Genomic DNA, 23,600 nt, shown 5'->3' with positions numbered 1-23,600 from the left:
GAGCACCAGGTGGAGAAGACAACAGTCCACACTAAAACTGTGTGACCAAAAGTTACTTGTGTTGAGTGTCATCCCTTGGTTATCCAGTGTCTTATACTATAATTTTTACTAAGGAAAGAATGCCTACTGAGCCTGTTATAATATTATCTGTATTCATCTAATTTTTGACATAAGTTAATTAATTAAGTTCCTACTTTCTCTTCCATGCCCTACAACCTGAATCAACTGAGGGAATGTTCATTGTATACATTTACCAGTATTTCTCAATCTTGTTTTTTGTTGTTGTTGTTAAGTGCCGTGGAGTTGATTCCGACCCATAACAACCCTGTATAGGGTTTCCAAGGAGCAGCTGGTGAGCTTGAACCATCGACCTTGCAGTTCAAACAACTTTGCAGTCTGATGCATTAGCCCAGAGCACCACACCAGGAGTCCACTCAGTTTCAATCTTAGTATGCATCAAAATAACTAGACATGTTAAAACACAGATTTAGGGCCCCAAGCCCAGAGATTAGATTCAATATGTCTGGAATGAAATTTAAGAATCTCTGATGTGGTCCTGTAGGGTAAGCACTGTGCTGTGAACCAAAAGGCCAATGGTTCAAACCCACAAGCTGCTCCTCAGAAACCCTATACAGGGTTACCATGAGTCAGAACCATCTCAATAGCACTTAACAAGTTCCTAGATAACAATGATGCTACTAGCCTTAAAATAGTTACAAAACTGTGAATTCAGTGGAGTCCCTGTATGGTATAAATAGTGTGCTTGGCGGCTGACTGAAAGGTTGAAGGTATGAATTCAGTCAGCAGCCAAGCACATTGATTGTAACTATTTTAAGGAAGAAAACTTACAGAGTCTGGCTTCCAAATACTGTGCTGATTTATTTAAAGTCAATAAATAAGCTAAAAACTTGAGATTCCTAGAAGCTGTATGACACGTCTATTCTATTTATAATGAACACTTTTTCCTTGAAGAGAAAGCAAGTCAGCTGCACAGCGGTCTGCACTGATAATGGTCTGACACCCTAGGTTGGATGCCCACACTAACATCTAACCACCTGATAACTCAGATGAACAACAGGAATGGCACCCATCCTTAATCACATGATGGAAATACTCTCTGAGACTCAGGGAACCAACCACCCAATTCAACTTACTGGTTTTACCAATTTTATCTTTACTATCAATATTTTCTTTTCATTAAAAGGATTCTATAACATATAATAGTGTTCATAATCTACCTAGTTTAATACTGTACTAATAACATAATCTTGAACACAAATTTATTGGGTTTTGTTTTGTTTTTTAGAACTGGAAGTTGATTTTTCATAAGAAAGCACACTGGGGATAGGTCAGAGGGCGTGGAGCTGGATTGTCTGGTGTCGGGCAGCGGTGGTGCTGGGAAGGCTAGGATGGCTACACAGACTGCTGCTGCTGCTGCTTGGTGGCTGCCTTGTTGGCAAGGTCCTTGGCCTTTTCTGTGGCTGCCAGTGCCCTCTCCTTTGCCTTTTCTTTGGCTTCCTTGGCGGTTTCAACAAGTGTTTTAAAAGGAGCCTCACCTTGAAGGTTGGCCAAAATATATCTAAACTCCTTCACAGTTTGGTCACGTTGCTTTTAAATGCGGCCAGACCAAATTCCTGGACAGTTCTGTAGACGCCAAACAAGCTTGAGGAGACCCAGGCTGCCTGGTGAATTCTGGTCCAGCTACTGTTATCAGAAAGAATCTCTGGTAGCGTAGTGGTTACGAATCGGGCTGTGAACCGCAAGGTCAGCAGTTCGAAACTACCAGACGCTCCGCGGAAGAAAGATGAGGCTTTCTGCTCCCGTAAGAATTTACAGCCTCGGAAACCCTGTTCAGGGTCACTATGGATCAGAATCGACTTGACGGCACTTAACAACAACAACAACTGTTATCAGAGTTTGAACAGTAAGCGCAGCGTTCCTCCACCACCAGCCAGGCGTGGTTGATGTTCCAGGTGAAGGTGGTCATGGGGTCCACAATAGAGTCCTCCAGGATGTACACTGGGTGAGCAACACTGGCGGGTAACAGTTGCTCGGCCCAGCGTGGCATCCTGTTGGTCTTGGTCAGGAGTCGCCAGGACAGGAGTTTCTAGTCAGGGGTCACCTCCCAGTGTAATGTATCCTCCTTCAAGACATGTTTGCGGTAGGAGTTCGGATACCGCTGCCAGAAGGCAGCGAGCGAACACTTGGTCCCAAGAACTCCGGAGCACGCTCTGGCCCAGGAAATACTTTACCACTGTCCGGGCAGGGGCGAGCTCAGCACTCGTGCAGCATTAGCGGTGCAGAGCCCGAGGGCACAGGGAAGGCCTGGCCTGGGGTCGGCAGCTCAGTGAACGCTGCACCACGTCCAACAAGCTACAGCTGCCATGGTGAGGGTGGTGATGAGCCGTGAAGTCGATTCCGACTCATAGCGACCCTGTACGGAACAGCTGGTAGTTTCGAACTGCTGACCTTAAGGTTCACAGCCCGATTCGTCAGAGCTCCTTGTTGTTGTTGTTTTTAAGTGCCGTGAGTCGGTTCCAACCCACAGCGACCCCGTGCAGGGTTTCTGAGGCTGTAAATCTTTACGGGAGCAGAAAGCCTCATCTTTCTCCCGCGGAGCAGCTGGTAGTTTCAAACTGCTGACCTTGCGGTTCGCAGTCCGATTCGTAACCACTACGCTACCAGAGCTCCTTGAGGAGTAGTCAAATTTATTGTTTTTGTTAGCTTCGCTTGGCTCATCCCCTCTACTCATGGCTACCTCAAGCACAACACAGCTAAATGCTGGCTAGTCCTATGCCATCCCCATGATTTGTTTCAGAGCAGACCGTTTCATAGGGTTTTCATTGGCTGATTTTTAGATGTAGACCACCGGACCTTTTTTCCTACTCTAACTTAGTTGGAGTCCTAGTCTGGTACTGTAGGATAAGCTATCCACATGGTCAGTGGTTCAAACCTTCTAGCTGCTCCTCTGAAACCCTATACAGGGTCACTATGAGTCGGAACCAACTCGATGGCACTTCCCAACAACAACAGCAGCAGCAGCAATCTTAGTCTAGACGCTCTGCTGAAAGCTGCTCAGCTTGCACTGACAGGCAGGTGGTACCTGCACAAAAGATGCATTGGCCGGGAATCAAACCAGCGTCTCCTGCATGAAAGGAAACCACGACCCCTGAGCCACACTGCCTCATACACCAGTTTCTGTGAAGTCAATTACAATGCATGGCAACCCCACATATGGCAGAGTACAGCAGCCTTCCATAGAGTTTTCAGTGGCTGGTTTTTCAGAAGTAGTCACTTGTCGTGTTTTTTTTCTAGGGACCTCTCAGTTAGAAGCCAAGCCTATTTATTAACTGTTTGAATCACTCAGGAATTCTGAGCACAAATTAACCATACCTTCAGCCATTTGGGACTATGGGGGCAGCACTACCCAGGGATGAGCTTCTGAAGGGTTGGAAAGGAGGGAAGAATGGAAACAGGAAACACAGAGCAGAGGGATGGGTGATGTTGCATTGTGGGGATTGCAATTGACGACATGGAACAAAATGTATATGAAAGGTTGAATGGAAAGCCGATCTTCTTTGTAGACCTTCAGCCAATATATCATAAAAAAAAACTCAAAAACATGTTGTTTCTGTTGTTAAGTGCCGTCAAGTCAGTCCTGACCCATAGCAACCCTATATAGGGCTTCCGAGGAGTGGTTGGTAAGCTTGAACCACTGACTTTGAGTTCAAACTGACTTTCCAATCCAGTGCATTAACCCACATTGCCATACCAAGACTCAAAAAAAAAAAACCATTTTAACCATACCTAAAAATATGTAGAAATTGGGTAGTTTTTATAGTTGTTGTTAAGTGCCATTGAGTATTCTGACTCATAGAGACACTGTATAAGGTTTACAACTAATGGTTGGTGGGTTTGAACCACAAGTGCTTATCCTATAGTGCCACACCAGTCTTCAGTAATTTAGCATTTGAACACAGTTTTCATGTCCTGATCTAAGAAACACTGTCCTAAAACCCTGAGTCACAAATCCACTTTGATCAGGGAGTTGTTGTTGTTGTTATGTGCCATGGCGTCGGTTCCGACTCATAGCAACCCTGTACAGGGTTTCCAAGGCTGTAAATCTTTACGGGAGTAGAAAGCCTCATCTTTCTCCTGCGTAACAGCTGGGCGTTTCGAACTGCTGACCTTGAGGTTCGCAGCCCGATTCATAACCATTTATGCTACCAGAGCTCCTTGATCAGGGAATACTGTATATTAAATCCACACCCTCCAATATCTCCCCCACTCCCACCATCCCCACACACATACCTTTTCCTACTAGAACTTAGGAGCATTTCAAATGTAGATCAGGCTTATGAACCAAAAATATCTGCAGGGAGGGGGGGTGGAGCACAAATATATACAAGATAAATCACATTAGCAGCTTCTTCTAATTATCTGAATCTCAAAATGGAGTCCATAAGAGGACGCAGAAGACAACAAAGCACATGATGCTTCCTGAATGCTCAATCTGTTGGCAACGTCCTTGGCCTTTTCTGTAGCTGTTAACCTGTTAACCTTTTAAAGAAGTTCAGTGACTTGCCCAAAGTCACTGAACCTCACTCAAGTCTGGGTCCCACAACTAGTAAACCACACTGCTAGAATTCAGTGTGGCTTTGTCCAAGAGTCAAAAGGGCTCCTAATGAGTTTTCAAGGAGCTCTGGTAGCATAGTGGTTACGAATCGTGCTATGAACCTTAAGGTCTGCAGTTCAAAACTACCAGCTGTTCCATGGGAGAAAGACGAGGCTTTCTGCTCCCCTAAACATTTACAGCCTCGGAAACCCTGTACAGGGTTGCTATGAGTTGGAACCGACTCCATGGCACATCACCCAATGAATTTCAGCCCAGGATTAACCACTCCCAGGTTGTCTAAGAGAGAAGCACTGCTTTCCTTCAGAGGAAATGCCATCCCATCATCTCAAAATCCATCCAAAAATCTTCATTTCTTATGTTAAAAAATTGTAATAGTATTAGTGTTTGGAAAAAATAGCAATTTTTTATATGCATTTTTGTATAATTTAGGCTTCTGCCAGTTTCTTCAACTTCATGTTCTGTGTGGTCAGTTCAACATTCTCTGAACTACTTTCTGGGCAGGTTCATGGCTCTGTCACCAGCATGTCTGGATATTCAGTGAGCTGGCCAGGTGTGAAGACCTAACATACTGTTCATTTCAGGTGAAGACACAGTTTGCATCTACCAGATTTAAAAAAAAAGAAGAAGAATAAAAATTCTACAATTTCTCATATGCATTTATAAAAGTATAAGAACAGAGTCAGGCAAAGTTATGAAAACTTCTTATACATAACCAAACACCTTCTGGGAATGAGTCATTAGGCCTAGAGGCTCCAGACCATAGTCTCAAAGGGCACCATGGTCAATTGTCATAACCTAGTCCCCATAGACAATATTCTACATCTTACCCTGGTGAGTAGCAGTTGGGGTCTTATAAGTTTTGTGAGCAGCCATATCAGGTCTAACTATTTGTCTCGCCCTGTCTAGAGTAATAGAAGATTCATGGAAACAATTAGTCCAACGGACTATTGGGACAATAAACATCAGTCTCCATGACCCTAATACCAAAAGAACTAGATGGTGCCCGGTTGCCACTACCAACTGTTCCTAAAGAGATCAGACTAGGAGGTCTGGAATACCATCAGAGAAAAATGTGGAACAAAAATCAAAATCATAAAAATGACCTCTTACTCATCAGTTAGAGACTAGCTGAACCCCTGAGACTATGGTCCTTGTCAACCTTCAGGCCTGCAAATGAACCCACTCACATGGCTCCATTTTCAGGTCTGTAAGGAGAACAATAACACTAGTGAGATAGAGACACCTCAGACTCATTAACCATTTGAGATGAAAAGGGCAGCATTTACCCAAGGACAAAGTTCAGAAGGATTAGAAAAGAAAGAGGAACCGAAACATGAAACACAAGGAGGAAGTGGGATGAGTGATGTTACAGTTAGGGGACTACAATCGATGAGATGAAACAAAATGTGTATGAATTGTTGAATGCTGAGTCCTGGTGTGGTACTGTGGGTTAATTCACTGGACTGAAAAGTCAGTTTGGACTGCAAGGTCAGAGGTTCAAACTCACCAGATGCTCCTTGGAAACCCTATACAGTGTTGCTATGGGTCCGAACTGACTCGATGGCACTTAACGACAACAACAAAACTAAAGGTCTGTTCTGCCAATCTTCACCCAATTCACAATAAAGAAGTTTTTAAAAAAGAAAAGAAAAGAAGGGATTGAGGCAATGTTTGATGCCCTTTACAAGGGGTTGTTGTTGTTAAGTGCCACTGAGTCAGTTCCAAATCATAGCAACCCTGTATAGGATATCTGAGGAATGGCTGGTAAATTTGAATCACTGACCTTGTAGTTCAAACCGACCTTGCAGTCTAGTACTTATCGTATAGCACTACACCAGGACTCTTTACAAGAGATTAAAGAGTTACAAGAATCAAATTCTAGACTTCCAGCAATATGGCGGACTAGGCAGATACACTGCATGGACCCTCTATAACAAAGATATGAGAGACCAAATAAAACAGACACAGATGAAAATTCTGGCACCCAAAACTTCAAGAAAAAAGTTAGAGAGGTAGATGGAGTGCTGGCTGGGAGGAGAAGCTGTGCAGGGAGGGTGAGAGAGGGAGACTGTTGACTGGCTGCCAGATGCTGCTCGGCCATCTTGTGAGCAGCTGTGGCGGTGGAGGGAGGCCAGGCAGACCATATTTGTGTGGACAGTGGAAAAGATGCAACTTCTTCTTTATTGCCACACTCCCCTGGTGACCAGAAGTGTGGCTAGTTCCCACCCTCATCTACCCCCAGAACAGATGCTGCTCTCTAGGAGTTCAGAGTCACGTGGTTGAGAGCCATGCCAATGTGAGGCAGGGGGGCAGCTGCACCACTTTGGTGTGCCCTATGGTGCCTGGATTCAAGAGAGCTCAGATCCAGACCTACAAAACCCACAGAGCAACAAGATCACCATTTAACCAGTCACGCTGGTCCCAGCTTCTCTGTGATCCTAACAGACACTGAAACCAGCTCCATCAAGAGCCCCACAAACGTCTTCTGGATTGAATGGTCTGGAAAGAGGTAGCACCAAGGCCGACAGGGACTCCATGTAAGGCCAGGAACTCTGTTTTCAGAAGCCAGAAGCCACCCAGAGATTTCTCCTTTCTGGGTCCAACAATAGTACTGTTTGTTTTTACAAATACAACATCCCCAAAATGCCCCAGAGTCAACAGATAATTTTAGCTCACATAAAGAAACAAGAGCGAATATAGCAAACAAATGAAAAAGATGCCGTGGTAGAGAACAATTCTGAGGAAGAAAAGGTAATGGAAATAACTGAAAAATAACTCAAAACAATAATACCTAGGCACCTTCAAAGGATCAATTGAAAAATTGAGGAAAGCAATGAGAACACAATAAAAACTTTAGAAGAATTTAGGAAAACACTCCAAGAACAATCAGGCAAAATAAATGCAAATCTTGAAACAATACAAAACCTGCAATTAGAAATCCAGAAGATTATTACTAACATCTCAGAAATGGATTTTGAAAGGGCAAAGGAGTAGATGTGAAGCAATGGAAGCCCAAATTGGTGAACTTGAAGACAAATCTCTCAATACTAACATGCTAGAACAATCTGAAAAAATAATGAAAAATCTGACAAAAGCCTAGAAGTTACATGGGACACCATGAAGAGGAGCACCTTAACTGGTGATCAGAATTCCAGAACAGGAAGGGACAAACACACAGAAAATTTCAAAGAGTTTTTGGAAGAAATCTTCCCAAACATCATGGAAGTCAAGAAGATAAGCATACAAGAAGCTGAACGAACCCCTACAGGATATATTCCAAATGAAAATCACCAAGACCAAACTTTCAAAATTAAAGACAAGGAAAGAATCCTGCGAGCAGCTTGGGAAAAATAAAAAGTTACCTACAAAGGACAATCAATGAGACTCGCTCTGATTTCTCAACAGAATCCAAGCAGCCAAGAAGGCAATAGGATGACATATACAAAACTCTGAAAGGAAAAAAACTGCCAACCAAGAATCATATGCCCAGCAAAGCTGCCCCTTAAATGTGATGGCAAAATTAGGACATTTCCTGATAAACAGAAATTAAAAGAATTTGTAATGACCAGACCAAATTTACAAAATGTGCTAAAGGGTGTTCTTTGGACTGAGAACCAACAATAGCAGACAACAACCTGAGATTACCATACATGACAACACCATCCAGAACTCAATCCAGATATGCTGTTGTTATTAAGTTCCGTCGAGTTGCTGTAACTCATAGTGACCCCGTATAGAGTTTCCAAGGAGCAGTTAGTGGATTTGAACTGCTGACCTTGTGGTTCGTAGTCCAGTACTGATCCTACAGCTCCACACCAGGAGTCCAATCCAGACACAGAAGTACTTAAAGTAAAACTAACCTACAAGACTGAAAATAGGGAACCAGAGATATCAATGTATAATGAAGTCAACTACAAATCAAAATGAGGGAACAGTGTAGACATAGAACAGTGTAGACAAAGTTAAGTAGATTTCAAGTTAAACAGACTGTTTCAAGCAGGGAAAAAAATTAAATGACAGGTTACATCAAAGAAAAATAATATAACTGTGTATCAAAATAAAAAAGAGGAAAATCAGAACAATTCAGTAAACATTAACACAACAATTATGAAAAGAAAACCCATAAACAAAATGAACTCAGCATAGAAAATTAGGTGGAGCAAAGAATCCAGAAGCACCACAAAAACATACAACAAAAAGACAACAATCAATTCATACCTATTGATAATTATACACTGGATGTAAACGGATTAAATTTACCATTCTAGAGACATAAAGAGCAGAATGGATAAGAAAACAGGATCCTTAATAGTCTGTCTACAAGAGACATACCAAAAAGATGGAGACATCAATAGAAGAACGGTTAAACAAACTTTGGTATATACACACAATGAAATACTACAAAATGTTAAAGAATAATGATGAATCTGTGAAACACCTCACAACATGGTTGAACCTGGAGGACATGATGCTGAATGAAATTAGTCAATCACAGGACAAACATTATATGAGACCAATGTTGTAAAGTTTTGTGTGTTTTTTTTTAAGTTTTCTTGATAAAAGAAACAATCTATGATGGTTACTGGGGAGATGAAAAATTATTCATGGTCCAGACGATAGACACATGTTAGCATGGGTGACAGGGCAGGTGATATACAGCAAGAGGGAGGTTAATAGAGGAAAGATGAAGGTAGTGGGAGACATAGGGAGGAATGTAATAAAAGTGAATAGAGGTAAATGCTGTTCACTGTCAGTACATGGAGGGGATTGCAACCATGTAATCAAGCAAAGTGTATGATTTATTGAATGTAAAACTGATGATCTGCTCTGTAAACCTTTACTTATTCACAATAAAAAGTTAAAAAAAAAAAAAAAAGCATCAAGTTCTACATCAGTCCAAAGATGATTCCTATGAGGCAGGCATGCCTCCACCCTCCAACCCTCTTACCAATTCTAACACCGCTTCTCCCTCCCATGGCACTGTCTTTTCTACTGGCTTTGATAATTCATTACAATGGTCACATAAAACTCACAGACCACATTCACAATTCTGAGGTTTATTAGGGAAGCTGTAACAGGTTATAATTCAGGATCCGAAATATTCAGGATACAGTTCTTCAGTCTGGACTGCCTCTTCCCAGCCATGCCCACAGGCAGACCTCTCTTTGGTCTTCAGTACCTGCTTTGGCAATGTTTCAAAGCTCCCTTAGTGCTGCTGACAAATGCTCTAAGGGCATGCCATTCTGTCATAGCCTCAGCCCAAAGCACTCAGCTCTAGCTCTGTGAGTCAGCAAACCTGGCTCCCCAGGTTCAGTGCCTGGAGGCCTGCTACTCTGAAATCAAGCCTTCTGTCTGGAGGCTTTGTGGACCAGGAAGCCCATGGCTCTGTCTTAAACTCTGGCTCTTGGTTCTGTAGCTGCCTCTCCTCTTCCAATCCTCTGGTATCACAGCTCTCTGTCTCCTCAATCAAGGAGGTTCAACACACAGGAACTCAGGGTCCAAAGGATATGCTCCACTCCTGGCTCTTTTTTTTTTTTTCTGGCTCTTCTTTCTTAATGATGCTCTTGCTTCTTAATGGTAATAAGATCCTCTTTTCTGCTTCTTAGATGGCTCATTTCAAACCAAACAGGATGACAAAATTGACCTTGTTAGATTTCCAAGTTTTCACTATCAAAATTAACCCTGTAAACAATCACTCACAACCAAATCATATGCTCCTTTCAGCATCTTCCCCCATTTTCTCTTACTCAGACCCACCAAGAAAAGTGGAAGTACACCCAACCTGCATGGTCTCACCTAGGAGTTTGATGGGAGTTACAAAGACTATGCCTAGAATTCTGACCCATATTAAATAATTCACTACACTGCAGAGATGTTTGGTTCATCCTCTCCAGCTGAAACCACCTTAGCAAGGGCACTTGTTTTATGATGTTCAGTGTTACAGTGGGGTCTGAAAGCCTTGGTTATTCTTGCTGCCCAATCTAGGAACCGGTGCATAAATTAGAGAGAAGCAAAGAGTACTAAGGTTAATTTAATAAGTCAAGTTAAAGATAATGATAATTAGACCAGGATGGTAGCAAACGAAGAAGTGAGAAGTGGTGTGTTCTGCGTGTATTTTTTAAAGGAGAACCATTAATATTCGCTGGCCAAAAGATGTGGGATGTCAGAAAAAGAGAGAATTCAAGAATGACTCCATGGTTTTTGCATGAACAAAAACCTTGGAAAGGAAGAAAAACTTCTTGAAAGGAAGAAATTACCATTTAATGAGATTGGGAAGCTTACATGGAAACATGTTTCAGGGAAAGGTCAGGAATTCCATTTTGAATATTTGAGATTAGGTATCTTCTGGTGTGGCACTGTAGGATCAGCATTGGACTGCAAACCTCAAGGTCAGCAGTTCAAACCCACCAGCTGCTCCTTGGAAACCATATACAAGGTCGCTATGAGACGGAACCAACTCAACGTCACTTCACAACATTAGGTATCCTCAGTGGTGATACTATGGGACCAACTAATACTTAAGTCTGTGGTTCAGCCCAAAGAGCCAGACTGAAGAAATAAATGTGAATGTGGTAGTTTCCATAGATGGAAAATAAAGCAATGAGACTGGAGAGATTACCAACAAAGAGAAGCAAAGAGGACTGGAAACTGGGCTCTGGGGCTCTTCAACATTAAGAAAGAGGAGAAAAGAAAGATCCTGCAAAAGGAGCCTGAGATGGAGCAACCAGTGAGTCAGGGTGAACACACGGTAACATCCAGAGGCCATCAGAAGAAAATGTTTCAAGAGTGATAAACTACCAAATGCTGCTGAAAGGTCTAGCAGGAAACCATTTGACTATTAGCAGGAAATTATTTGACTACTCCCTTAAGCAATGTGGGGGTTTGGGAAATATTCTCAAAGAAATGTTTATAACTTTAAAACCTTTATTTTTAAGAAAAATGAAAAACAAATACACTTCCAATTTAGGAAGCAAGAAAAATAACAAATTTAATCCCAAAATAGGAAGGAATTCTTTTTTCAAAACCATAGATTAGCTAACCCAAATTTTATAACCATATAACTCTAGGACAGATAATGCCAAGAGTTAGTTCTTTAACTAGACCAATAAACTAATGAATAAACCTCTAGCAAGAGAGAGCAAGAAATAGAACACATATAAACAGAAAATTAGTATTGAGCAAATCACTCAACTTTAAGGCAGAATTTGTATTGATAAAATAGATGCGATTTAATATTAACAAAATTAACTCAAAGTAAGTATTTCAAAAGTTTTTAAATGACAGATAATATGCCTCTGAAACCACCAAATCTAGGTGGTCTTACAGCCAACTTGTTTTATTAAAACTAAAAGACCAGACCGCTCTTAAGTTATTTGTTTCAAAGAACAGAAAAAATGTGCAGGTTAGAATAATTTTGATAGCAGAGCTTGACAAAGGATTGTTGTTGTTAAGTACTGTCGAGTTGGTTCCGACTTATAGCAACCCTGTATAGGGTTTCCGAGGAGTTTCTGGTGGGTTTGAACTACCAAACTTGAGGTTAGCAATCCTGTGTTTATTCTATAGTGCCACACCAGGACTCCAAACAAAGGATGTTGTTGTTGTTGTTGTTGTTAAGTGCTGTGGAGTCAGTTCCGACACATAGCAACCCCGTGTAGGATTTGAGCTGCCTACCTTGTGATTAGAATCCAGCATTTATCCTACAGTGCCACACCAGGACTCTAGGAAGCATAAAAAGAAAACTACAAAGAATTTTCACTTAAGAATAAAGATTAAATGTTCGCTAAATTAATTTAACAGATTGTTAAAAATGAACACATTGTTAACTAGCAAGATGCATTCCATAAATGCAAAGCTGATGGACGAACTGAACTATTACGGAAGCCATCAATAAAATTCTTAGCATTATAAGGTTTAAAAATAATGATACGATGGTAAATCAAAAAGTATTGCACAAATTTATTCCAAGCAAAACATATTTAAACACATCTCTGCAATCAGTGCATAGCTGCAGACAAGTTCTCTCAATAATACACTTGTTTTAGTCTTACTAGGGTGCCTTCAAAAGAAAAGGCCCAAACAAAACAGGGGCTTCCAAGAGGATCTGTTGGGCCAGTTCTGAGAAGTCAGCTCAGAAGGTTATGGTGACGGTTTTTTGGGGATTGCAAAGGGTCAAATCTTGATAGATTGTCTCCAAGGACACAGGATAATCATGGGGACTATTATAATAACTTTTTCTAAAAATCAAAAAAAAGAAAATTGAACCAAGAAATGTGTTTCCATTACAACAATGCACCTGCTCATTCTTTGAGGGTATTTCCTACCAGTATTTCATTGGGAAACTTTATCCCATCCACTTCAAGGGGCAAGATCAAGACTTCATTGTGTTTCCCAAACTCAAAGAACATTTAAAAGGAACACAGTCAGCATCTCTCAAGGATACCAAAACTACCATTTTGATGTGTGAATAAAAAATTCAAAATTCTTCAGGGAAGGATTGTTGTTGTTGTTAGAGACCATATGCACAACAGAACGAAACACTACCCAGTCCTGTGCCAACCTGACAATTGTTTCTACACCTGAGCCCATAGCTGCTGCCACTGTGCCAATCCATGTCATTGGGGGGGGGGGGGGGGGGGGAGTAGTCTTCCTCTTTTTCTCCAACTGTCCAAACATGATAACCTTCTCTAGGAACTGGTCCCTCCTTACAATATGTCTAAAATATGGGAGTCAAAGTCTAGCCATTCTGGCTTCCAGAGAGGAATCTGACTGTACTTCATCCAACACAGACTAGTTTGTTCTTTGGGCAGTCCATGATACTTTTAATATTCTCCTCCAACATCATAAAGGAGCTCTGGTAGCGTAGTGGTTATGAATCAGGCTGCAAACCGCAAGGCCAGCAGTTCGAAACTACCAGCTGTTTCATGGGAGAAAGATGAGGCTTTCTGCTCCTGTAAAGATTTACAGCCTCGGAAACCCTGTACAGGGTCATTATGAGTCGGAACTGACTCCACGGCACATAGCCACCAACACCATAGCTCAAATGCATCAATTTTTCAAGTCTTCCTTATTCATTGTCCAACTTTCACATGCATATGAGGTTATTGAAAATACCATGGCTTGGCTCAGGTGTGCCTTAGTCCTTAAACTGACATCTTTGCTCTTCAACACTTTAAAGAAGTCCTGTGCAACAGATGTGTCTTGTGCAATACAATGTTTGAGTCCTTGACTGCTACTTTCATGAGTGTTGATGGTTGATCCTAACAAAATGAAGTCTTTGACAACTTCAATCTTTTCTCCGTTTATCATAATATTATTTATTGGCCCAGTGGTGAGACTTTTGTTTCCTTTACATTGAGGTGCAACCCATACCAAAGACTGTGGTCTTTGAGCTTCATCAGTACATATTTTAAGTACTCTTCACTTTTGGCAAGCAAGGTTGTATCATCTGCATATCCCAGGTTGTTCATGAGTCTTCTTCCAATCCTGATGCCATGTTTTTCTTCATGTAATCCAGTTTCTCAGATTATGTGTTCAGCATACAGACTGAGTAAGTATGGAGAAAGAATGAAAACCTGGCACGCGCCTTTCCTAATTTTTAACCATTCAGTGTTCCCTTGTTCTTTTCCAACAACTGCCTCTTGGTCTATGGACAGGCTCCTCGTGAGCACAATTAAATGTTCTGGAAGACTCATTCTCTGAATGTTGTCCATAACTTGTTATCATCTATACAATTAAAAGCCTTTGCATAATTAATAAAGCACAGCTAAACATCTTTCTGGTATTTTCTGCTTTCAGCAAAGATCCATTTGATATCAACAATGATATCCCTTGTTCCATGTCCTCTTCTGAATCAGGCTTGAACCTCAAGAAGTTCTCTGTCACTGTAAGGTTGTAGTTGTTGTTGTTATGTGCCGTGGAGTTGGTTCTGACTCATAGTGACCCTGTACAGGGTTTCCAAGGCTGTAAATCTTTACAGGAGCAGAAAGCCTCATCTTTCTCCCGCGGGACAGCTGGTAGTTTTGAACTGCTGACCTTGCAGTTCGCAGCCTGATTCGTAACCACTACGCTACCAGAGCTCCTTGTAGTTTTTGAATTCTTTTTACCAAACTTCTGCTTACATGGGATATTAATGGTGCTGTCTGGTGATTTACGCATTCTGTTAGGTCATCTCTCTTTGGAATGGGCACAAATATGGATCTCTTCCAGTCAGTTGGCCAGGTAGGTGTCTTCTACATTTCTTGGCATAGATGAGTGAGTGCCTCCAATATAGCATCAGTTAGTTGAAAGATTTCAATTTATATTCCATCAATTACCAGAGCCTTGTTCTTTGCCAATGCCTTCAATGCACCCTAGACTTCTTTCTTCAGTATCATTGACTCTTGATCATATGCTACCTCTTCAAATGGTTAAACATCGACCATGGCTTTCTTGTACGATGACTTTGTATATTCTGTCCATCTTCTTATGATGCTTTCTGCATTCTTCAATAATTTTCCCATAAAAATCCTTCAATATTTCAACCTGAGGCTTGAATTTTTTCTTCAGTTCCTTCAGCTTGAGAAATGCTGAATGTGTTCTCCCCTTTTGGTTTTCTAACTCCAGGTCTTTGCACATTTCGTTATAATATTTTATTTTGTCTTCCTGAGCTGCCTTTTGAAATTTTCTATTCAGCTCTTTCACCTCTTCATTTCTTTCATTTGCTTTAGCATCTCTATACTGGAAATCAAGTTTCAGAGTCTCTTTTGACATCCATTTTGGTCTTTTCCTTCTTTCTTGTCTTCTTAATGATCTTTTGCTTTCTTCCTGTTTGATGTTCTTGATGTCACTACACAACTCTTTTGGTCTTCAATCTTTAGTGTCTAATGCATCAAATCTGTTCTTGAGATGATCTCTAAATTCAGGTGGGATATATTCAAAGTCATATTTTGGCTTTTGTGGACTTGTTTTAATTTTTTTCAACTTCAGTCTGAATTTGTACATGAGCAAATTCATGTTCTCTTCCACAGTCTGCCTCTGACCTTGTTTTGGCTGATGATATGGAGCTTTTCCACCATCTTTTTCCACAGATGTAGTCAATTTGATTTCTATGTATTACATCTGGTGAAGTGCATGTGTATAGTGAGGTACAACTGTCTTTTATGTTGTTTAAGGAAGGTGTTTGCAATGAATCAAAGTCACTGGTCTTGCAAAATTATAGCATGCATTCTCCAGCATGGTTTTCATCATCAAAGCCATATTTTGCAACTACTGGTACTTCTTCTTTTTTTTTCAACCTTTGCATTGCAATCACCAGTAATAATACATCTTGATTGCATGTTTGATCAATTTCAGACTGAAGAAATTGGTAGAATTTTTCTAGTTCATCCTCACTGGCTTTCGTGGTTAGTACATAAATTTGAATAACAGTGGTATTAACTGGTCTTCCTTGTAGGCATATGGATATTATCCTATCACAGACAGCATTGTACTTCAACACAGATCTTGATAAGTTCTTTTTGATGATGAATGCAACACCATTCCTCTTCAATTTGTCATTCCCTGGCTAGTAAACCATGTGATTGTCAGATTCAAAATGGCTAGTACAAATCCATTTCAGCTGACTTTGTTGTTGTTGTTGTTGTTGTTAAGGGACATCAAGTCTTTTTCGACTCATAGCTATCCTGTAGAGGGTTCCGAGGAGCAGCTGGTAAGCTTGAAATGATGACATTTTGGTTCAAACAGACCTTGCAGTCCGCTGCATTAACCCACAGCGCCACACCAGGACTCTATTTCTAACCAGGAAGAGTTAGATAGATGGAAACATTTTTGAAGCGTATGGCCCTAAATGGAGGCTACATCAAGAAAGAATCATTTCATATTTTGATTTTTTTCTTTAACAAAGGTTCCTATGATTTTGTAGCAACACTTTTTCACTTACCCTCATATAATTATTTAAATATTTGGGTGGCACAGACAGTCTGTGCTTGGCTGGTAACCGAAAGATGGTGCCTCGAACCCACCCAGGAGCACCACAGAAGAGCCAGGTCTTGTCATCGGCTTCCAAAAAGACAAAAACGGGGATTCTCCTAATGCATACATAAATCAATAAATGAACACCTCAAAATGATTATTTTATGGGCTCCAAAAAACTTTCAGTGAAATCCACCATCCATTTCTGAAAGGAAAAGAAATTCTTAAAAAGCGATGAAAAAACAGTTTGACTTTCATAGTGGTGAAGTGGTTAAGCATTGTGCTGTTATTGACAAGATCCGCGGTTCAAACCCACCAGCCACTCTGATAGAAAATAAGGCCACCTCTCCCTTAAAGATTTATAGTCTCAGAAACAGTAAGGAGCAACTCTACTTTGTCTTACAGGGTAGCTCTGAGTCAGAACTCAAAGGCAGTGGGTTATCAACATATAAAACTGCTATACCTTTTGTTGGTACACCTATGGCCATAACTTTATTCTCCATTAATACTTATATGCATTTGCAAAGATACATGTGTATATTGAAAGATAATCGTGTCATCATTCTTTATACTGGAAAAGCATGTGATTTTTTTTATTATACATCATTTTAGGGCTGGAGGGAAGCATTTTATTTTGCTCATTTTTTGAAAAGTCATAATAAAATATACATAGTTCAACATTCAAGGCACAAAGGGTTAAAAGATAACACAAACACACTTTCAGGCATGAAGCACTGTATATAAAATTAATCCCAATTCCGTGTTCAGGAAGCATCAAGCCCTAACACACAAATGCCTTTCATCCAGAGCCATCATCTGCTACCAGCTTCTTCCAAATCCTTCCAGAGCTAGTCTGCATGTACAAGAGCTTATATGGATTGACAAGACCATTCCTTTTATCTGTCTTTTTTTCTGCGTGGCAGTCTGTGAGGACTCAGAAGACCTGCTAAGGTGCTGAACAAGAAGACCCAGTTTTCATTCATAAAAAACACTTCCTTCATTGTTTAGTTATTCAGACTCAGTCATACTCCAGCACCATTGTGAAATCATTAATAAAAGCGATCCTTCCACAGACCAGCTCTTCCCTCCCACAGATGCTAGTGTCCAGACTCCTGCTGGGGTGGGGGAGGCGCAGGGCAGTCATGCAGCATGGCTGAGTAAGAGAGGAAATTTAACTCTTCAAAAGGCTCTCACCCACACCTCCTCCGGCAAGTTATGCCTCTGAGATCCAGAGGCACCATGGTGTTGACAGTTACTGCCTGTGCGCATTTAATATAAGGAATCACTAGTTTACTCTTAACTTTGTTTAGCTATGATTGCAGTGATACAAAAGGTTGAGTGCATAACAATGGGCAGTTTTTGTATTTCTTTATTTCTATATAACGTTGTTTTGGTTATTTTTTGTTGAAATTCAATTTCATATTTGTGAATCGGGTTTATGTTTCATATGTCTTCTTTTAAAGAAGGAAATCATCAGTTTTCCAAAGAATTAATCTATTTGGATAACTTTATACCCAAGAATTTCTACATAAAAACACAGAACAAAGTTGGCAGGATTCAGATATCAGACCAAGCATTTTTTAAGATGGCACAGAAAAAATAACCCACTACCAGTGAGGTTGAGTCCCTTCCCACTCAGTGATGCTACAGTACAGAGCGGAATTACCCCTTAGGGTTATCGAGGGTGCAAATATTTACAGAAGCAGATTGCCTCATCTTTATTCTGTGGAGCAATTGGTGGATTGGAAGCCCAGTACTTAACCTACTGCACAACCAGGGCTCCTTCCAGAAAGATTGCTGTTGTTAAGTGCCATGGACTCAGTAAAGACTAGAGCTGTTAAATTACCAATATTTTAAATAATCATCTTGCTAGGTAGGACCTGGTTGGAGTTCCTAGGAGATGCGAATGTTTAACAGGACCAGCTGCTAACTGAAAGGCTGGAAGTTGGAGTCCACCCAAAGGCTCCATGGAAGAGACTGTCTACTTCCAAAAGCCAGTCATGGAAAGCCCTATGGAGTAGAGTTGTACTCACGCGCTGTGTTATCATGAGTTATAATCAAGAGGAGGGCAGCTGGGAGGATTAAGACTGTCCCCATGTGTAAAAGTCCATCCATTGGTAGCCCCTTGTTATGTTCTTGCAGTGAGAAGGTGTGATCGTGTTGTTTGTTAGCACTGACAAAGAGTGTAACAGTCACTCTCAAGCCCTTAGTGAATCAGATAGTATCCGCTTTGGGTGGCTAATAGAAGCATGTCCTCATCCAAGTACTAACTGGTGCAGACCATTCTGGATGCTACATGGGAAGAATGGAATTAGAAAGAGGACAGATAACAGAGAAAGAAAGACAGATAACAGAGAAGAAAAGACATTATACTGTGGTTGTTGTTGTTGTTGTTAAGTGCCGTCGAGTCGGTTCCGACCCATAGCGACCCTGAACAGGGTTTCCGAGGCTGTAAATCTTTACGGGAGCAGAAAGCCTCCTCTTTCTCCCGCGGAGCAGCTAGTAGTTTCGAACTGCTGACCTTGCGGTTCGCAGCCCAATTCGTAACCACTACGCTACCAGAGCTCCTTGCTGATCTAAAGAAAGTGTATTAACTTTCCCAGGGTTTCCGTACCACAATCTGGGCAGCTTAAAACAATAGAAATCTAATCTCTCATCATTCTGGAGGCAAAAACATTGAAATCAAGGTGTTCTGGAGGTTCTCAGGGAGAATTTAGTCCATGTCTCTCTCTTACCTTCTGGTGACTTCAGGCAATTCTTAGCATTCCTTGGCTTGTAGACCAATCACTCCAGTTTCTGTGCCTGGTATCACACACAGTCTGCCCTCTATGTCTATTTGTCTCTGTGTGTCTTCTCTTCTTATAAAGCACCAGTCATACTGGATCAGGGCCCACCTACTACAGTAACTTCATTCATTCATGTTAACTTAATTAACTAAATCTGCAAAGAAGATGCTATTTCCACATAAGAACACATTCACAAATACCAGAGCTTAGGATCTTAACATGTAACCACAAAGGGGTTTTAGTCATCTGCCACTGCTGCAATCACTAAAAAGGGCACATCACTTCTTTGATCTTCTTGCCAAAAATGCATAACCTGAATTATTCATAAGAAAGTGTCAGGCAAACCTATATGGAGAGACATTCTACAGAATAAGTCAAGGTAATGAAGGACAATGCAAGATGGAGGAACTATCTAAATTGGAAGACACTAAAGGAGCTCTGGTAGCGTAGTGGTTACGAATCGGGCTACGAACCGCAAGGGCAGCAGTTCGAAACTACCAGCTGCTCCATGGGAAAAAGATGAGGCTTCCTGATCCCGTAAAGATTTACAGCCTTGGAAACCCTGTACAGTGTCGCTATGAGTCAGAACCGACTCCACGGCACATAACAACAACAAAGAGACATTGCAACTAAAGTGGAATATGCAATCCTGGACATTAGTGGAACTGTTGGCAAATTTTAAATAAGGTCTGTAGATTTGTTAGTAATATTTGGTCATTCTTAACTTCTTGATTTTGATTATAGCACTATCATTATGCAAGAAGTTAACATTTACAATGGTTGTGTAAAAGTACACTGAAAAGCTTTGTACTATTTTTGTAAGTCTGAATTATTTCAAAATGAAGTTTTAAAATAATATATTTAATTTTTGAACACATGTGAACAGCTTAAGAGACAAGAAAACATTCCTGTTACAGAAGCCTGCCTCCTGCCTGACTCCCAGAGACAAAGGTAGAATTTCCTTTTTTTTTTTTCAATTTCCCCATTGGTTCCTTGTGTTTCCCTGGTGACCAGAGGCAGGGCCTGGACAAGTGTTCACTCCCAGGGAAGGTCTCACTTTCCAGATGGCCAGAACAGCTTGAACCCAGTAACTGTGTGCATAACTGAAGGAGGAGGAGACAACAGAAATAACCCCAATCAGGTTGACCCTGCTCCAAATCTGTAAAGCCAGCCCTGATCAGCCCTGGGCTAGCTCTCACTAGGAGAAGCAGCAGAATGGACATGTGTGGTAGAGAAAAGGGGAAAGAAAAAGAAAATGACTGGTTATAGGTCAGAGAGGTACAGCGGGACCATCTTGAAATTTCTCAGGTGGCTGTGACCACGTTCATCACCAATAAGGGGAAGTGAGGGGGAAACAGCAATGAAGCAGCAAGCTAAGCTCTACCACGTTCAATAGACTCCTGTGAACCCAGGTGAAGACCTGGTTGGCCAGCAGTGTGGGAAGACCTGGGGATTCCTAGGCCCAGAGTCACTGGCATAGCCACAGAGGACTAGAGTGGAAAGTGAAGTGTCCAGTGGATACGAATGAGGGCATATGCACAAGAACACCCACACTTGCAGATAATATCCACTTGACCTGGCTTCAATGGCTAGATGAAATGTAAAGGTAAACATTTTGTAGCTCAAAAGAGGGAACAAATCTTTACAGCGAGGATCATTCCCACCCCTTCGATACACAGGGTAGACAGGGATGGGCAACTTGGACGTTAGCTACCCAAAATGGGGATACAAAGGCAAGAAGTGACCCCCTTACAAGCTTTCAAGAGGGAGCCTAGATCCAGAGAGCACAGAGGAAGGCATACTCTCCACAGAGTAGTATCCAATCTTTCTGTGAGGGGCTGATGAAAGGAGATGCGGATGGCTCTCACTTAGCACAATAGTGAATAATTGCTATGAAAACTGACTGTGAGGTTTGGAAATGTAAAGGTAGACATTTTGTAGCAAAACAAGGGAGTGGTTGACTTTGCAGTCCAGGAGTGGAGGTTCCTGGAACCATCAAGGGAGAAGAGCAGAATGCGGGACCCTACCCAGAGAATTTCAAGGGGCTATTTTCAACCTACTACTCTTTTAGCGTCCTGGTGTGGCGCTGTGGGTTAATGCGCCAGACTGCAAAGCCGTGTGAACTGCAAGGCCGGTGGTTCAAGCTCACCAGCCACTCCTCAGAAACCCCAAATGGGTTGCTGTGGATTGGAACCAACTCAACGGCACTTAACAACAACAACAACCCAGAGAAGCAGTGATGTCAGAGATAGAGGCAGAGATGATGACATGGAGAGATAGAGCAGCTGGGGACTCTAGGCCCAGAGAGGGAGAGGGTCTATGTGCTGACGACCAAGGGGCAGGATTGCAGTGTACACGCTTTGGTTGTTTGATGATGGATGGAGGGGATTGTAATCATGGCAATGAAATGATATACGATAGGATGAATGTAAAGCTAATGTTCTTCCATGTAAACTATCAGATAATCCACAATAAAACATAAAAACAAAAAAATCTACTTGACAGTTTACAACAAAAATAATAATCCATAGAAACTCCAGAAAGAGAAATACACATAACAGAGAAGAAATTATCAAAGAAATAACAAGACAAGCAAAACTGTAACTGAAGGTCACAAGTCTAGAAAACAAAGAACCTAGCCTGGGCTCACCGAATGAATGGAGAGACTCACATAAAGTACTTCTTCATGAAATTTCAGAACCTTAGGAATAAAGAAAAAATCTCAGAAGTCCCCTGAAGAAAATATTGGATTATACAGAAATTTTAAAAAGAAAAAGAAAGAAAGACTCAGAAATGCAATGGCCTGGCCAAGAGCTGCACTGATAAGGATCAATGCCTTCCAATTCCGAAAGGAAATGATTTGCAACCCAGAATTCTAGATTTAGGCAAACTAGCAGTCAAGTGGCGGGGGGACAGGGACAATAAAGACATTTTCATACAAATCATATTAATAAATAAACAAGTAAAGTATGGATTTGACTATTGAAATTCTGGTGTAGACATCGAAAACTAACATCCAAAAATAGTTTACTAAAATGCTAAGGTAGTCTTCTCTAACTAGAAGATTGTAGGTGATATTTTTTTCTTTTATGTTTCTCAATTTTTTTTCTACAATAAGCATCTGCATTTTTTAACTTAATCAAAGTAATGTTATTTTCAAAAACACACCAAGAATGTTAATCACAAAAATTTGCTTAATCATTTTGTTTGCTTTATTCTTTTAAATGCATTCCAAACTTTAATCTTGAAAAACTGTCATGTAGAGAGTGAGAAGCCCACAATAATAAGTTTGAGCTCGTGTGAGTTCTTTAATTTAGCATCAGTACCCCAAAATGATTAATGGTTTCACTGCTTGTAGACAAGTTCTTGGCACTGTTCTTGTTGCTGAGTGCTAGTCTCGGTTCCGACTCAGAGTGACCCTGTATAGGGTTTCAAGGGGCAGCTGGTGGGTTTATGTCCCCCTAAATTCTGTAGCACCCCTGTGCTGAAACAGTTGCTTTCTTTCCACTAACGAACTGAAACGATTCCCTGGACTATCATAAAAGCCTTAACCTACACCCACTTGAATCCCAATCAAAAACAGAAGAAAGAGGAACCTAATAATTTCTTCAGGATTGTATGAAGATTCACATCGAAATTTAAAGTGACAGTATCGACATAAAACCAAACGGCCACCACTCGTCTGTCTGTCGTGCGTGGTGGATTGAGTTGCTGTGATTCTGAGGGCTCTGCCACCAGTATTTTAAATAACCAGCAGGGTCACCCATGGTGGACAAGTTTCAGATGAGCTTCCAGACAAAGACAGACTAGGAAGAAAGAGTGACAAACTACTTCCAAATCGCTAGTCACTGAAAACTCTGTGAATAGCAGAGAAACACTGTCAGATACAGGACCAAAAGGTGGGAAGGCACTCAGAATGAGACTGGGGGGAAAAAATGCCTCCTCAAAGTAGAGTTGTCCATGATGACGTGAATAGAGTTAAGCTAGGGGGAGAAAAGCGCACAGAACCTTCATTTGCTGATGGCCCACTACTCAAAATGAAGAGGAACAGCTATAAACATCCATTGAAAATCGGAACATGAAGTATGAATCTGGGAAAATTGGAAGTTGTCAAATATGAAATGGAATGCATCAACATCGATATCTTAGGCATTGTTGTTGTAATGTGCCATGGAGTCGATTCCGACTCATAGAGACCCTATACAGGGTTTCCGAGGCTGTAAATCTTT

At 41.1% G+C, this 23,600-nt stretch overlaps 1 pseudogene; it reads right to left on the bottom strand.

Annotated features, from left to right (window-relative positions):
- Positions 1-1,413: 1,413 nt before the first annotated feature.
- Positions 1,414-23,600, bottom strand: part of LOC102839751 — a 46,281-nt pseudogene continuing 24,094 nt past the window's right edge.

The sequence above is a fragment of the Chrysochloris asiatica genome, unplaced genomic scaffold (genome assembly GCF_000296735.1).
Source record: "Chrysochloris asiatica unplaced genomic scaffold, ChrAsi1.0 scaffold00006, whole genome shotgun sequence".
NCBI lineage: Eukaryota > Metazoa > Chordata > Mammalia > Afrosoricida > Chrysochloridae > Chrysochloris > Chrysochloris asiatica.
Note: the sequence above shows the minus strand (reverse complement) of the source record. Positions and strands in the feature narration are given on the sequence as shown.